This window comes from Amborella trichopoda, chromosome 3 (genome assembly GCF_054954075.1).
Source record: "Amborella trichopoda isolate Santa Cruz 75 chromosome 3, AtrichopodaSantaCruz75HAP2 v2.0, whole genome shotgun sequence".
Taxonomy (NCBI): domain Eukaryota; kingdom Viridiplantae; phylum Streptophyta; class Magnoliopsida; order Amborellales; family Amborellaceae; genus Amborella; species Amborella trichopoda.
The window spans coordinates 14,831,088-14,847,716 of NC_142338.1; the positions used below are offsets into that span (position 1 = coordinate 14,831,088).

Here is a 16,629-nt window from a genome sequence, read left to right on the forward strand (position 1 = left end):
TGCCACATCATAATAATCAACAAAACATTTTTCAACTAATTAGGGTCGGCTACACAATGATGATATAGAAAAGTTAGCACTTCATGGAAGAGGACTTCTAACGAAGCCTCTCATTAGAGTCTAATAGTCATCCTTTTGGAGCCTGTTCATTCAGCATACTATGGTGATCCAAATTTAACCTGTAGTCAAACAACACTATTGTTTTGGGTAACAAACAGGAAGTTTGTTTGCATAAAGAGAAAAGGTGTTATTAGAATTGGATGGTCATGCTCTTGTCGTTAGTTGATTCCACATATTATGCCAAATCAACTTCAACTAACACCCAAACAACACATTTATCGTGATAAAGAGGAAAGGTACCAGTCCAGAAGGTTAGACAAAAGGAGGAAAAAGGCAAGTTAGTTAAGTAAATTTCCAATCACAAAGCGTCCTAAAGAACTAAGGCAGAAAATTTCCATAGGATTGGTATAAATGCAAAGATTTATAATCACATACACATTAAGTCCTTCAGTGCTCAAGTTTGGTGATGCTTCTTATGCTGGTTGATGAGACAACTCAATCAGAATACTAACAAACCATCTAAAAAAAATAGTTATTGGGATATAAGAGGTTGTGAAAGCTTCTTACAGTGAAATTTTTTTTTTTTTTTTGAGAAGTTAACTAGTAAAATTAAATAAAAAAGAAAGTACAACGGTGTTGGGAGGTCCACGAAACATGGAGTTCGCCAGTAAAGTGGTCCCTGAGAGGAGGACCAGAAAGAGCACACGCACAAACAAATACAAGGAAACGCACAGAGGAAACAGAGTGGGGGGCTTATAGATATGCTCAGTTACAAAAGTGGACAAGAAGGAATACATGGTAGGGGCTTATAGATATGCCCAGTTACACAAACTATCTATAGAGTAACAACCAATTGATTTTGTTGCCGAGCAGCTTCTTTAGCGAGTGCATCGACTAGGGTACTGGCGGACCTTCGAGTATGCTTTTAGGTCACTTCCAAATCCAGACATATTTGAATTTCTCGTGAACAGCATCCAAACATTCGTCCCAGACTTGTAAGCCCAATTTAAATTTTGTAACAAAGCGCTCATAAAGTATAGTACCCCATAAGAAGTGGATTTGTGACCTTACTTTTGCAGCCAATTCAGTGTCTTCATCAGGAGATAGTTCCTTTGTGACCCCATTTTCTACTATCTTTTGTGTTTCAGTTTTCTCCTTAATTTTTAAGTCATTCAAGTGCTTCTCCTCCCACATATTCATGCCCCTCTCCATATTGCCCTCAGCGTTGTTGAACAACTGAAGGACCTCTGAAGAAGGCCAAGTCCCTAAATCCATATGGCTACTAAGAGCAAAATCCCATCCTAGTTTGGCTTGCTCAAATTGTTGTTGCCCAAGAGCAAGAAACCCCTTATAAAAGTCTAGTTTGATCCTGAGAGCCTCATCATATCTCTCTCTAACCTCGTTGTATTCTCTTTGAGCCACTCGTAACCAATTTTAATCTGTGATAAGATCAGCTCTCTTGGAATATCCTCTCCATAAGACACTCTCATCTTTGCTCTAGACATATGGACGTTCCCCCAGTTGAACAAAGCAAGAGTCGCCATTTCCTAGAAATTCTTGGCTGCGATTTCAAACAACCCTTGAGCTTCTTCATTGGTTACAGTATCCTGCATGGCCTCTAAATAGAGCTTCATACCATTCTCATGGAGATCCAAATAAGCCTTAGAATCAAAACCCACATGACTTTTGAAGAGCCTAGCAAACTGTACAATCCAATCATCAATATGAGGTGCCTTGTTTGAGGCCAAGACCCCATTTTCTCTTGGGGCTTTCTTGTGTTTTTGTGATTCCGTCTCATTATTCGCATCCTCAAATAAAGGCTCATGATCAGGATTAACATCAAATATATATAACCTCAAGGAACCTTGAGGGTCTGCGAATTCCACAGCCCATCTGAGCTCTTCAGTGATTGTAATCATCACCAAGTCTCCTTCTACATCCCTATATTTAATTAATAGAACAAGGAAAACAATTCTGAACTATCTCTCTTAAGTGCCTAATGTTGCAATTCACTGGTATCTGACCCCATCTTGTATTCTCTCCTAAAACCAGCTTCACTGCCTTGGTAGGTTAAACTTTACCATTTTCCTCTACAATCACTTTATCTTTCTCCTCCACAGTTATCTTGTCTTTAGTCTTGCTGATCTTCTTTTTCCTTGACCTCTTTTGAACCTTTAACTTGGAGTTACTGCGTAACTGGTTCTATTACATTCTCCTTTGAAATTTTAACTTGAGTTCGTTGAGAAACTGGTTCTACTACATTCTTTGTGCTTATATTATCTGGGGGAAAGCTTTTTTTCATAAAGCTTGTTTTAACGTCTCTGCAATCTATTGAGCAGTTAGATTCTTTGGCTCTAAGCTTAACATTGTGTTGACATCTCGGAGAGCCAAGTCAAGCCTGGTTAAAGCCTCATAACATTTAGCCCTTTTGGTGTATTTAGAGGAAACTTCAAGAGCCATAAAACATTCATTAATGGCCTTCTGAAGGGTTCATCTGCATGAAACAGGCAGATATGTTGCTGTGAAGGTATGCACAATCTATATGGCCATTAGGGAGTAGTTTAGGGCATGCTCGTACTTAGACCTGGCTTCAAAGTATTCTCTCTTCTGGAAAAGCTTGTTGCCTTCTGTTTTAACTCCTAGGACCGTAAAATAAACACATCATGTCCTCATTGACGGTTTTAGAGTTGAGGTCGCTTTCTTTATGCTGCTTCATCGATGCATCGCCAGAATTTGATCGTGAGTAGTTCCCCATGGTAATACAGCTACAACACCTTAATTATAGATATGGTTTTCTTTTATTTGTTGCTTCCAACTAAGAATACAATAAGAACAAGCCCAATAAACTCACGACAAAGCAATTTTCCTTTCCCTTTCTTTTGCCTGAATGGAAAGAGGAAAAACCCCAATTCAAAGTGCAAAAGATTTAGCCCTCTCAATCTTCCAAGATAAAGTGGAACACGAAACAAGGCTATAGGTTATATAATACAAATAGAACTGTAGTTTTGAAAGGTGGGCTTCTCAATTGCAAAATTCTGAAACTTCCACGCTAATCACAGCTAAAGCAACGCACCTACTAGTTTATCCTATAAACATTTCTTCAATCCTTAATCCCTCCAAAACCATACGCTAATTAAGTTGGAAACAAATGCTAATTATATTTTCGGACCCAACTGTGTCAATTCGGATCACTCAAAGCCAGATTCAGCTAAACTGAAGAGAAAATTGACAATTAAAACAACCTTACTGACTACGAGGATCCTTTAGAATTTGAACCCAATCCGAAACCCAAATACAGTTGAACAAAGAAAAAACCGTTATTTTCCTTTCCAAAACCTAACTACCATAACTTCCGAAGCTTCAACCACAACTTCAGCTGTTAACAGAAGAAAGAGGAAAAATCCAATTCTTTTATTCAATAACAGATACCTACAAAAGCCAAACTCGCCGAAATATTAAACAAAGGAACCAAATCCTAATTTTAAATTGCAGAATTATTCAATATTCAAATCAATTCAAACCCAAATCCAATTGAAAATCACAAACAAAAATACCCCAATTTCCCTTTTCTAAAACATTTTCAATTTCATAGGTCACAAACCAAGTCCAACACAGATTCAGCTCCCCAAAAAAACCCTAATTTCTTTTTTTGACAAAATAAATAGAATTTCACAAGCCACAAGCAGGATTCGAACTTGCAACACTTTTTTTTTTTCTCGAAAGCGTGCGCTTTACTTTGATTGATTAGAGCCTCGGCTCCACACCTTTAAAGAAAATTGTTTCAAGCATCTCTCTCTTCCCCTCTGTCTCTCTCTCTGAAGAGACAAATTAAAATAGAACTTGGCATGAAGATCTCCCTCAAAGAAATTTATTAGAGTCATTTTCATCAAGACCATCATCCAGAACTCAAAGATGACGTAGCACTACGAAAATCAAAACAACACAAGAAAATCCAATTGCAAGACAGTTTTCAAATATCACTCGATTCTTCCTTATCAAGCAAGACGGTTTTCAGATATCACTTTGCAAGGGAGCTTTGTCCTTCATCTATTTCTAGTTGGCGCCAATCTTTTCTTTGTCAAGCTGACAGTTTTCCAATAACTCTTCCAAGGGAGTTCATTACTTCTTTAACTTGATCGTGTCTTTCAATAAAGCACAAAGCTTCCTTAGACTCTCCCCTGTCAAATCCTTCCTTCCTTTTCTCTATTATCTTTTCCCTGTCAAAAGAACCCTAATTTCCATTCAAATGTGCTCAATTTCCTCAAATATAGGGGAAATCAATGTCCAAAAAGCTTATATGGAAATTGGTTTTTCTCAAAGAACCTCCTTCATGATATATCCGCTTCAAATGTCTTTTGATGCGATGACAACCAATCATTTCTTTCTCTTTTTATCCGCATTTTTTGCTCCGTCCTTTTTTTCTTTTTTTCATTTTTCAGAGAATATCTTCATGATATATATATATATATATATATATATATATATATATATATATATATATATATATATATATATATATATATTATACTAGAGGCAAATTCAAATGTTGACTGCTAATATTACTAACAAAAACTAGAAAGAGGATAAGAAACAAGGGAAGGGCAACCCTCCTGTTTAAAATAACGTATTGTCAGGCTAGTTTTATGCTGAAAAAATAAATCTTAAAACAACAATGTCTCATGTTTAATTTTCAAACACAAAGGTCAATAGCTTATTGACAGGCTAGTTGAGGCCGCTTTTCCCGATCCTCGGACTTTTGTAGCCTAGGACGGTTAGTATGCGGCCAAGTGCGCATATGTATAAATGCGAGCTTGGCAATAAATATATTTTTTAAATATAATTTGATCTTTTTTTTTAGAGAATATATAATATTTGACATAGAGATCATGAATATGAAAAGATAAATAAATTTTTAAAAATAAAAATAATAATTATATTAAGAAAAACATTTGGATCCTTAAGTAATTGTTTTTAGATAGACCATATATTTGCATCATTCTTTTTAAAATAAATGCTTTATACCTCTGAACTTGTACAAATTGGGTTCACCCCGTATGAAACAATTGTTCCTTCAGACCGGAAGCAAGGGCAGTTTTGTAATGTTCTCTCGCGTAAATTTCCCAGCCTACCGCGTGCTCCTCTCACCCCCGTTTCCTCCACCCTTTTTCTCTCTACTGAGTCTACTCTCTCTCTAGACTCAATACTTTATTTTCCTCCACGGACTTTGACTCGCTCCAGTTCACTACAATTGCCCGACTCTCTCTCTCTCTTCGATTGCCTCACTTGTAACTGCCCCTCTTTCTGCGGGCGATGGGCAAGGCAGACGGGACGGGCCGGGCCGCCGAAACTTGTTTTTGCCCGACCCCCTCCAGCCCACGCATGAAGGGCCCTCACCTCGAGCCCGTACCACGTGCTCCCACCACAGGTCCGCACCTCAAGCACGCACGTACAAAGGACCCGCACGTAAGAAGAGCCCGCACCATGCCCGCACATTCAACGAGCCCGCACTACCACTAGCCCGCACGATGTGCCAGCATTGCATGCCCGCACGTAGAACGAGCCCACACTGCCGTGCCGCATTTTTCAGGAGTCCGCACGATGTGCGCGCTCTTACCATGATCCTACTTGATGTGCCCGCACATACGACGAGCCTGCATGACATGCCCGCACATACCACGTGCCCGCATGTACGAAGAGCTCCCACTACGAGCCCGCACATACAAAGAGCTCGCACTACGAGTCCGCACGCACGAAGACGCACCATGTGCCTGCAAGTACAAAGAGCATGCACGACGTGCCCGCACATAGCACGAGCCTGCAGGACGTGCCCGCACGTACACAAGCCACACTCACGAAGAGCCCGCATGCATGGAGAGGCCGCACCATGTGCCCGCCCGAAGAACCCGTACGATTGTGCCCACACATATCACGAGCCCGCACGAAGTGCCCGCACGCACGAACAGCCCGTACGACGTGCCCTCACCTATCACGAGCCCGCACGCACCACGAGTCCGCACTACGAGCCCGTTGGTGCATTGTGGCGAGCGAAATGACTGCGGCAGCTCCTTTTGGCCTAATCGAACCGCAAGAATTATAATGGAAGCGTTAAAAACGATTACATTTAGAAAAAACTTTTGGCCGCATCGAACTGCGAGAATCTGCATAAAATGGGAGCATTAAAAACGATTACATTTAGAAAGGTTTTTCATTTTTATTTTCATTTTCATTTTCATGTTACGTTTGGAATCCGGGTCCATTGCCACACCCCTATGCGTGAGTATTCTTAGCCTTCTAATTTGAATGGTCTGCTGGGATTATTCGTGTAATTATGTCATGCAATATTTACTTTCAAAATTTTTACATAGCATTTTTTGGTAAAATTTGGAGTGCCCTCTCTTCTTATTCGCAAGCAGTTAAAAAAATTAAAAGAATATTTATGAGAAAAAAAATTATTAAAAATATTCTTTCATTTTCAAGAGTATTCTAACAATTTTTCATCGCCACAAATATATTTTTTTAGTATTTTTATCATGTGCACCCTATGAGATAATGTGTGCACATCCTAAATTTCGATACGATATTATTTACATAATAAAAACTATAAAAAAAACACTCTAAGTCGTTTGATCAAGATTTGATGCTCAAGAGCCAATTTGCAACATCATGACTTCAACCATCCCAACAATTTACTCGAAGCGGATAACTGATAGTATGCGTCATATGCTTTTATACTTGGGTGGTGCCATATGTAAATCTTCATTTCAAAAAAAAAGAAGAAGAGAAAATTACACAAATATTTAAAAATCATCAATTTGCCCATAGGAATAATTAATATATATATTATTTATTTTTTTATTTTTTTTATTTTTATTTTTATTTTTCTAATTCTCCCCCATTATGAGATGACAACCAAGAATTTTTTTCTGATATATTTTTTTTGTGGGATGACGGCTAATAATGATATATGTTTCTTGGGGATGACAACCAATTCTGGGATGACAGCCAATTTTGGGATGATAGCCAATCATTGTTTTGTTTCTCAGAGAACCTCTTCATGATATATGTATATATATTTCTTCCTTTTCTCTAATTCTCCCCAATTCTGGGAAGAAGGCGTACTGTAAATGCCAAAAACCCTGCTAAATATTATTTTTTATTTTTTATTCCCCTTCTTGTAATTTATTTTTACTTTTTTATTACTAGAAGGAACCAAAATGATGTTTTTCACGTGTTCCGAAGTTGTGGCATAAGTGGAGAATTTCATGAATTAAAGTTATTAGAAAAATGAATAAATGGGAAAGTACAACATGATACACGTAGTATGCTACTGTTTTCATGTATACTTTTTGTGATAGCAATTGGGTTTAAAACAAGATGCTATCAACTCCATAACCATCCATTGTTTGCAACAATTGGTAATTAAAGTTGTTGATCTCAAAATAGCCCGATCCCACCTAGAAATCTTTGAGGACCATCCTGATTCCCTAACTGTATTAGAAATCGAGCAGTTGCTACTGGAACAAATCGATTTTCTGACAGAACCAGCAAGTTCTGAGAGGGAACCCAATGATATGAATAACCTAGGACCCTCTTTTTTATTTTCAAGGGATATAGATAAATCTACAAAATCTTAACCATCAATTGGTGGCACTAACACTATAGAATTGATGGTACATATAACAAACTATTTGTATGCTACTTGGAGCATGTCATATTTCCCTTAAGGAGTAAGAAATATGTATTCTCTTTTTTTTTAAGGATAAATATTATTTTTCTGGTATATGCTCATTTTGGAGAACAATACATGAGCTCATGTAGCATATGCTCCCGCGAGAGTAATAATATATAACAACTCCCTCTGGTTGGGAGTGTTTTTTGTTTTTTTGTTTTTAAAATTGATCCATCATTAGATTATTGTTTTTAAAGATAAAAAATTGGATTATTGAGTCCTTAAATATCTAAATCTTTCCCTCAGAAAATTGGACGGTTCGTGTGCTATTATTTTTTTTAGGCACATAGAGGGTGCAAGTTTTTTTTTTTTTCTTTTGTTTTGTTTTAATGTAGATCATTGGGTTTTGCTCCTTTTACATCCTGAAAATTTGATATCCCAAAACTATTCCTAAAATGATGTTTATCCAGTGGAGTAGATAGATGGGAGTAGAGAATATTTTAACACATTTGGGGTGGTACGTTTCAAAATTTGACACGCAACACCGCTCTTAAATTTGACTTTGGGTCCACAAGGCAACATATATCATACCTGCTCAAAATACAATGTACTAAATAACATAAAATGTATAATTTGAAAAAGCGTGCAGTTAGCATACAGATGCATCCGTAGCTGTAGAGGTAAGGTGCACCTTCAAATTTTACCATGATATATAATTTTGATGTAAAATGTTCTTAGGATTATCTCAAAATCTAATTCTATAGCTAAATATAAAATTTTAAATTTTAAAAAAAAGGTTAAAATCAAGTAGATCTAAAAACATATGAAAATCTTAGAAATGAACGATATAGATAATATATTATAAAATGCATTAATTCTGACACTTAAAATCTTTTTATTTTTCATGCTCACACATCTCGACGTCGGAATGATCAATCAAAGGGTTTTCCAACATAAAAACTACCTTTTCCAATGGATTTTTGAGGTGCATCCGTAGTTCTACATATGAGGTTTAAGCCCCCTTGAGAGCGGAGGTCTTCCCAGATACAGATTTGGGATCTGTTTAGGTCACCTATCTCGGCCGGATCGTTCATCTATACCGATTTTTCAGATGAACGATCTAGGTCAACGATTTATTTTTTTAAACATGGGAAATCATGCTATGCGAATGAATGGTGGTTTTGCATGTCATAGACATATCTAAACTGTCAATTGGATTCGCCCACTGCAATTGCTTATTGGAAATTTTATCAAATTACCTAAAAAATATGAGCAATTTAACACTTTACCTGTATCTTTTAATTTAATTTCATAATACCCATAATCTTGAGTCGGAATGGTTGCAATTGTGCTAAACGTTAGAGCTTTATCTTTCATATCTAATTTTGACAAATTTCCCTCGTTTATTTTTGCATGGACCCCACCTCATGTTAAGATGCAAATGATCGGGTGGGAATCCATGGTCTAGATGCCCTAAGAGCATCAATGCCAGAAATGTACATCATGTAGGGTTAATTACCCTTGCTACCATTACATAAGGGTGTGGTTTATATAAGGTTGCAACCTCGAACAATCAAATTAAGGCACACCTTCAAATTTTATCATAAACATAATTTTGGTGTAAAAAAATTTTAGGATGACTTGAGAAACTATTTTCATATCTAATTGTAAAATTTTACTATTCAAAAAATGGTTGAAATCAAGTAGATCTATAAATACATAAAAATCTAAAAAACGGATAGTCAAGATAATATGTTACAATATACACTATTTATAGGATTCAAAATCTTTATTTTTTCCATCTCAATGTTTAGATGATCAATTGGAGAGTTTTCCAACATCAAAACAACAATTTACGATGGACTTTTGAGGTTCACCTGAATTCTACATTTTAAGGTTGCAACCTTATTTAAACTTTTTCCTTCACATAATACTAGCCAGTGGACTGAATTCGAGTCCACTAATTCAACTCAAACTGTAATGAGTCAGATCACCACAAGATATAAAAATTTAGGGAATCAGAAAAAATATGGGGTTCCTCAAACATGAATCACCCACCAACCTATTTTCTTCACATTGATTTTTTTCAAGTCAACTCGATGAATTCTGAATCGACTCATAATTTTTTAAAATATTAATTTATCATAGCTTGAAGATGGCTTCATGGAAACCACTATATGACCCCATGTACTCACTTTATACTTCTTGACAACAACTTAGGTCCAACCAGTATTATTCCCAGTATTATGTGCAAACGTGCGGGCCTGCAAGACTACGACCTTGGGAAATTCTCTAACCGTTAAATTGCATTTAAAATATTTTCGATCGTATGAGAAATAGCTAGAAATTAATTAAAAGAGAATAAGCACATGAGTTGAAGTAAATGATACGTGGGTCCCAAAAGGGTAATCAATGATGAGCCAAGCACTTGTTTTTTATTTTGAACTTTTAGGGTTTAATGTCCTTTGAATTTTCGTTGATGGGGTTACTTGTAGCCGGAAAATTATAGTTTCCAACCAAGTTTGTTAGGCAGATATAAAGGGTATGGAGTTCAAAAGGTCATGACCAATTTTGAAATAAATGGATGAGTGACCCGGATTGCTCATCCTAAAAAATGGTATGGATAGGCTATTCGGATATGTGGAACGTGTGGATTGCCTTGATGCTTTTAAATTTTTTAAAAAATCACTAAATTTCTTAAAATGTTGTTGCCTAGATTTACAAAAAAAAAAAAAAAAAAAAAAAAGAAAAAAGAAAAAGGGGGTATCACATTATAGATTTCTATTATTTTATCAAAAATTCATATTGAGAACCATTTCATGCTTGAGTGTTTGTTGACCACTACATTCCTTTTATAGTCAAAATACAGTTTAAACTGCACTCGAATTATTTTCTCTTTTATAATCTCCATTGTCACTTATACTTGTGAAAATACGGGGTCTTTTCTACTCATTTCTTATTTCCTCTATTTTTTTAAAATATTAAATTATTTTTATTAATGTCTAATCTCTCTAGATTTATTCGTAATTAAATCTATCTCTCGAGGTGTCGTATTTAATTTATTATCGAGAGGTGTCGTATTTATTATTTGTATTTAATTTATGTCTCATCATCCGCTTGAAAATGTTGGTCTCACCTACTCTTCATTGATTTAGCATAGAATTTTTTTCTTGAGTTGGACTATTTTCTTCTTGAAATTATCAATTTCGTTTTCTTTTTGACAAATGTTCTCTTATTAAATTAGGGGTTACCCAAAAGAGATTTCATCGTCAGAAATAGAAAGAGAAGATAAACGAGCACCCTTTTTGGCCAGAGAGTCTACCAAGGAGCTGGCTTCCCTGTAGAAATACTGATATGAGACAGTCATGCCCACAGTAGGATCTAAAATCTGTAGCCAAACAAATTTCAACTCCCAATGAACTCTAAGCTGCTTGCTACACCATTGGACAATGTTTAGGGAATCTCCTTCTACCGTACAACAAGTTCCCAGATTTTTAGAGTAAAAAATATGCAAGCACTGAAGACTAGTGGCCATTTCAGCTTAATTTGTGGTTGCAGATCCAATTGGCCCATCAAACGAAAAGATACCCCCCCCCCAATGAATCTCGTAGAACTCCTCCTATATCAGCTGCACCTGAGTAAATTATCAATTTTTTTATTTTTTTAAAAATATTTGGAGTGCTAACTATTCCCTTACATATTCTACTTTAATATGAAAGGGAAAAAAATGTATTTTTCTTGATGTATAGGAACATAGATTAAATGGAAGAGAATCAACTACAAAAAAAAACTAAAAATAATTGCAGATTCCTCATAGGAGCGTAGATTAAATGAAAAATAATTGGGGTGAGAGAGAGCAATATAGATAGCTTATATGATAAATCAATCAAACAAAGAAACTTCTATGATAAGTCAACCAAAACAAAGAAATTCAATTGTTTTTTAAGAGAGAGATGGAAAGATATTAATATTCAATCCGACCACGTCAGTGATATGCCAAATACAAGGGGACTCAAAGCCCTTTAAAATATAGTTTTGCCAAAGAAAATGGCACGCATAATTCCTACACTATTTTGGCAGTGAGGCCAAATAATTGAGTAATGAAAAAAATCTAAAAAAATGAAAAATACAAAATAAACAATAAATAGAAACCCAGTGATTTGGCTCGATTCACTAACATAATCAACCGATTTCTAATTTACTGGGGGAACCAGATTGGCACTTCTGATTTTTGAGCTGGATCGAACGATTCTAATCCAAATCGATATACTTTAAATCCCTAGTCATGGTAGTGAACAAAATATAGAGAACATGCAGTAAAGTTTAACAATGAAAAAGAATAAACCACATTTAGAGAAATCTTTCTCTAATTAAGAATGAACCACATTTAGAAAAATCTTTCTCGAATTTAGGTGTGTTTGCTTGTGTATAAGATAAAGTAATTATCGCTAATATATCTATATTTTAATAAAATCGAAAAAAACCCCTAACTTTTCAAAACCTCACCTGTACCTTTTTCTCAATTTTTGGCTATTTTTGGATAAAATATCCTTCATGGTAGTGTTTTTACCGTAAAGAACATGACGGTAATTTAAATACCGTAATGTATTTAAATACTATAATGTGTAAAAAAGTCCATACGGTAATTTATATACCGTAATGTTTTGCTTACCTAGATAGAAAAAAGAGGAGGCGTTATCTTTAAAAATCACTGTAGGAAGACTCGCTTCATCTTCAAAACTGGAGGCTTCGCAGACTCTCTCTCTCCCTCCTCCATAAATCTAACAACACACATCTCTTCAAATCACAGTCTCTCCCTCTTGCCCCCCTTTCTCTTATCTCCATTCCTCATCAGTTGCAGAGAATCTATCTTTCTCTCACTAGTTGCATACAAAAAACATTTATCTTACAACAAGGTCAAAATGCCTAACGCTATTGTCGCTCTCTCCTCTGCTCCTCCCTTCTCTCTCGTCCAACTAATGCTCCACTCTCTTCCCCCTCACACCTCTGCAACTCAACAAAACCCTGCAATTGACCATTTTCAGAATGACACCTAAAAATGGCAAATTCAATATATTTATTAGAGAGAGAGAGCAATCCCGTATTAAAATCCCTTGGATTTCATAAGGAGAAAGACCTCCGTGGAGGGGAATTCTCGCCATCTAAATAAACCATTGAGAAAACCACTTACAGTGTAGGAGAGAGGTACGCTTGATATTAGCGTCAGTTTAAGCTTTTCAACCAATTATAATAATAATAATAGTGTAAAGAATATATTAATATATTACGGTATACCCTAATGTTCTTTACAATATTTAAATTACCGTTTAAAATATCCTAAGAATTACGGTATATAAATTACCGTATGGACTTTTATACACATTACGATATTTACCGTATGGACTTTTCTACACATTACGATATTTAAATTACCGTAATGTTCTTTATGGTAAAAAAAACTACCGTGAAGGGTATTTTCGTAAAAAAAAGATAAAAAATTGGAAAAAAGGGTGTAGGCGAGGTTTTGAAAAGTTTGAGGTTTTTTTTTCTAATTTTATTAAAATATAGGTATATTAGCAATAATTACCATTCATTTTATGAATATAATTTGGCATTCGATATATCGCTACAATTAGCACTATGACGTGGTACTCTCTAAATTCCTCATATTGTTTGATTCTTATATTTCGCTTATGTCTGATTCTTATATTTTCATTTGTTTGCTTTCTGACGTAGTCTTTCCATTTGTGTTTGATTATAGGTTTAATTATTCTTTTCTTTTAATTATCCTATTAAAAAGTCGTGATATTCTAATGCATTTCATATGTTAAGCAACCTAGTTCTAGATAAGCACCTCTTTCGTCAAACATCCATCTTAAACATGGAGGTTGAAATGCGTGGATGATATAAAAAACATAAACAAAAAAATAATAAATTTTTTTATTTATATTTTTTTATATGAGTAATGATCCTGTAAGACCCTCTCACTCTCATGTGTGTAAGACACCAAAGGATCACCATTAAATTTGGCACAGATCTCTGAAAAAGTCAAGTCCCACACCTATGTCATAACGTTTTTTGAGATCTATACTAAATTTAATGGTGATCCTTTGAGGTTCTACACACATGGGTGTAGGAGGTCTCATAGGATCATTACTCTTTTTATATTCGCCTTCACCATGATGATGAGATTATCAACCCTTAGATTTTTGGATCTAAATCCATCTCTAAGCTGAATTTTGGTGTGCGGGTGAAATCGCTGAAACCTTATCCCAAACAAGAATGGCCTTTCTAACAAATCCATGCTTTTCATTTATACAGGAATGAAGCGTAGTTCATCAATATGATTGTCGAGAGGGTGCTGCTACATGAGCTCAATAAGATCCCCTTACATGTGGCTGAACACCCTGTTGCGGTCGATTGAGAACTTGGTGAAAATGCTGAATCAAAAAGACCTTGGAGTTCGAATTGTCGGGATCCTTGGGCCAAAGGGGATCGGGAAGACCACCATTTCTAACGCCCTGTACAATCTCATGGCGCATTTCTTTGACGCTGCTTCTATCATGGTAAACATCAGAAAATCAACATCCCTAATCAAACCGCAAAACAAAGATCACAAAGAGTGAGAGCCTGGATGTGGCAAACACAAGCTGAGGAGTCAATGTGATCAGAAAGAGAAGAAAAGATAAGAAAATGTTAGTGATTTTAGATGGTGTTGACAGTAGAGATCAAATTGATGCTTTGGCTTGCATGAAAGAATGCCTCCATCCTGGGAGTAGGATGATAATCACTTGTAGAGAAAAGTAATTGCTGAAAGTAGTGAATGAGATTTATGTTGAGCAACCAGTTGATCAACACAACAAACATGGATGAGTGGGAAGAGACATTGAAAGAAGCGATGAAACTTGGATTAATGGTCCAGTAATGTTTTATTATTGTAAGGAGAATGATATATCGTTTCTTTTGTGGATAAAAGCTATTCATATTCCATTGTTTATGGTTTGAAGTGAGAAATTTGGAAGATGTTAGGGGGCCATGTCACTTCTTAACTTTTAGAGAGAGAAACTATCTCAAATTTTTTATCGAGAGAAACTATATCACATTTTTTGTTTTAAAGAGACAAGTCTCTTAAAATTTCGAAGAGAAAAACTATATCAAATTTTTGAGAGAAAAAGTACTTGAAATTTTTAACGACTGAAACTATCTCAAAATTTTTAGAAAAAAAAACTATCTCAAATTTTAAGTTTTAGAGAGAGAAAATAACTTAAAACTTTAGAGAAAGAAACTATATCAAATTTTATAGAGAGAAATCAATTGAAAAACTTTAAAGAGAGAAATTATCTCAAATTTTTTAGTGAGAAAGGGTCTCAAATTTAATGAAAAAATATATTATAATGAATAATACAATAAAAATATTTAATAAAAACTTAAACAAAATCATGAAAACATTATGTATCTATGTACCATCCAAACAACATAAATCAATTTTATAGGAAATATTTTTATCAAGAAGTACATTTCAAAGGAAATAATTTTTTTTAATGGATCCAAATGACCCCTAAATGACAAGTATTGGGGTCCAAGTAGATCATTGTACACGAAAGCTCGATAAAGTTAGATAATTCATCTTTATGCTAGGAACGACTCACGAAACCACTTTGCCTCCGCTTTTTTGTTTCACAAGAAAGCGCCTTGTCGTCCACCAATCAAAAGTGCCCTTTCAATATTTAAGAAAAGTGCCATGAACAACTTCAAGCCCAAACAGGGATTCTTTGAGACTTGCTAATTTTGGAAAATAAATATTTTTGTGATTTATTTGCTTTTATATTTAAAATCATTTATTAACTATAGCACGACAAGATTGATAAAAAATTAGACAAAACTGACATTTGTTTGATTTTCAAACCGCGAAGTTTGAGCAGTGGAACCATTAAAATAGTATGAAGAACTTTTTGTAACCTATCATTCGTTTTTTTATGGGGCTATGTTAGGGTGTTCCTACTATAGAGCATATTATAATTGTGTATAAAAAATTTATATATTTTTGTTTTGTACAAAAAAACATTTGTTCAGTAAAGGTAATTTTGACTATTAAAAAAGGTATGACGTCATCTACATGATGTGACAACACCTACATGGAATACACTAGTGGCATTTAATGCTCCATGCGGGTGATGTTTCAACACTCTTAGATAATGTTACATCCCCTACTAATGGCAAAAAATACTCTTATTAAAAAATATTATATTATAAAACAAGAGTATATTAGTATCCAAAATTTATAATGTGAGCACCCTAACGTAACCCTTTTTTATTGTACTAAAATTATCATCGGACCATTTTGACAAATGGTTAAAACAGTTTTGATTGGACCAAACCCATTCAATGGTTGGCCCAATTCTACATTGAATACCCTTTTGAGTTTCATTAGTTATTTTGTCTAAAAACTATGGAGAACATACCTTTTTCTTTAAGGGAAAGCTTTCTATGACCCCATTCACATATATAGCAAATGTGACCTTGGGTCTCAAATCAGACTAGATAGTTGAGATGGCTTAAATCAGAACATCACAAGCTAATTCTTAACCAAGATCTTGATCAGATGGCTCATAGTTTTTTATTTTTTATTTAATTTTACCAATAATTTTGAAACAAAATTTGGGGCATGCATAGATCTGACAGGGGTGCATATGATTAAAAAATAATAATAATAATTCATGTGATGAAAAATTATCAAAATACCCCTGAAAATTTTAGGGGCGTTTTGGTCATTTATTTTAACATAAAATATTTGTTTTTTTATTTTTTCAAGTTTGTTTTAATTTTAGGATGGGATGTCTAAAATTTCATCCAAAAGTGTTTCGTACAAACAAAATAGAAAATAAAACAATGTTTGGCAT

General features: G+C 34.9%; 1 pseudogene; it reads right to left on the reverse strand.

Moving 5' to 3' along the window:
- Nucleotides 1-792: 792 nt before the first annotated feature.
- LOC105420378 (protein PHOX1-like) lies at nucleotides 793-14,271 on the reverse strand (annotated as a pseudogene).
- Nucleotides 14,272-16,629: the final 2,358 nt, after the last annotated feature.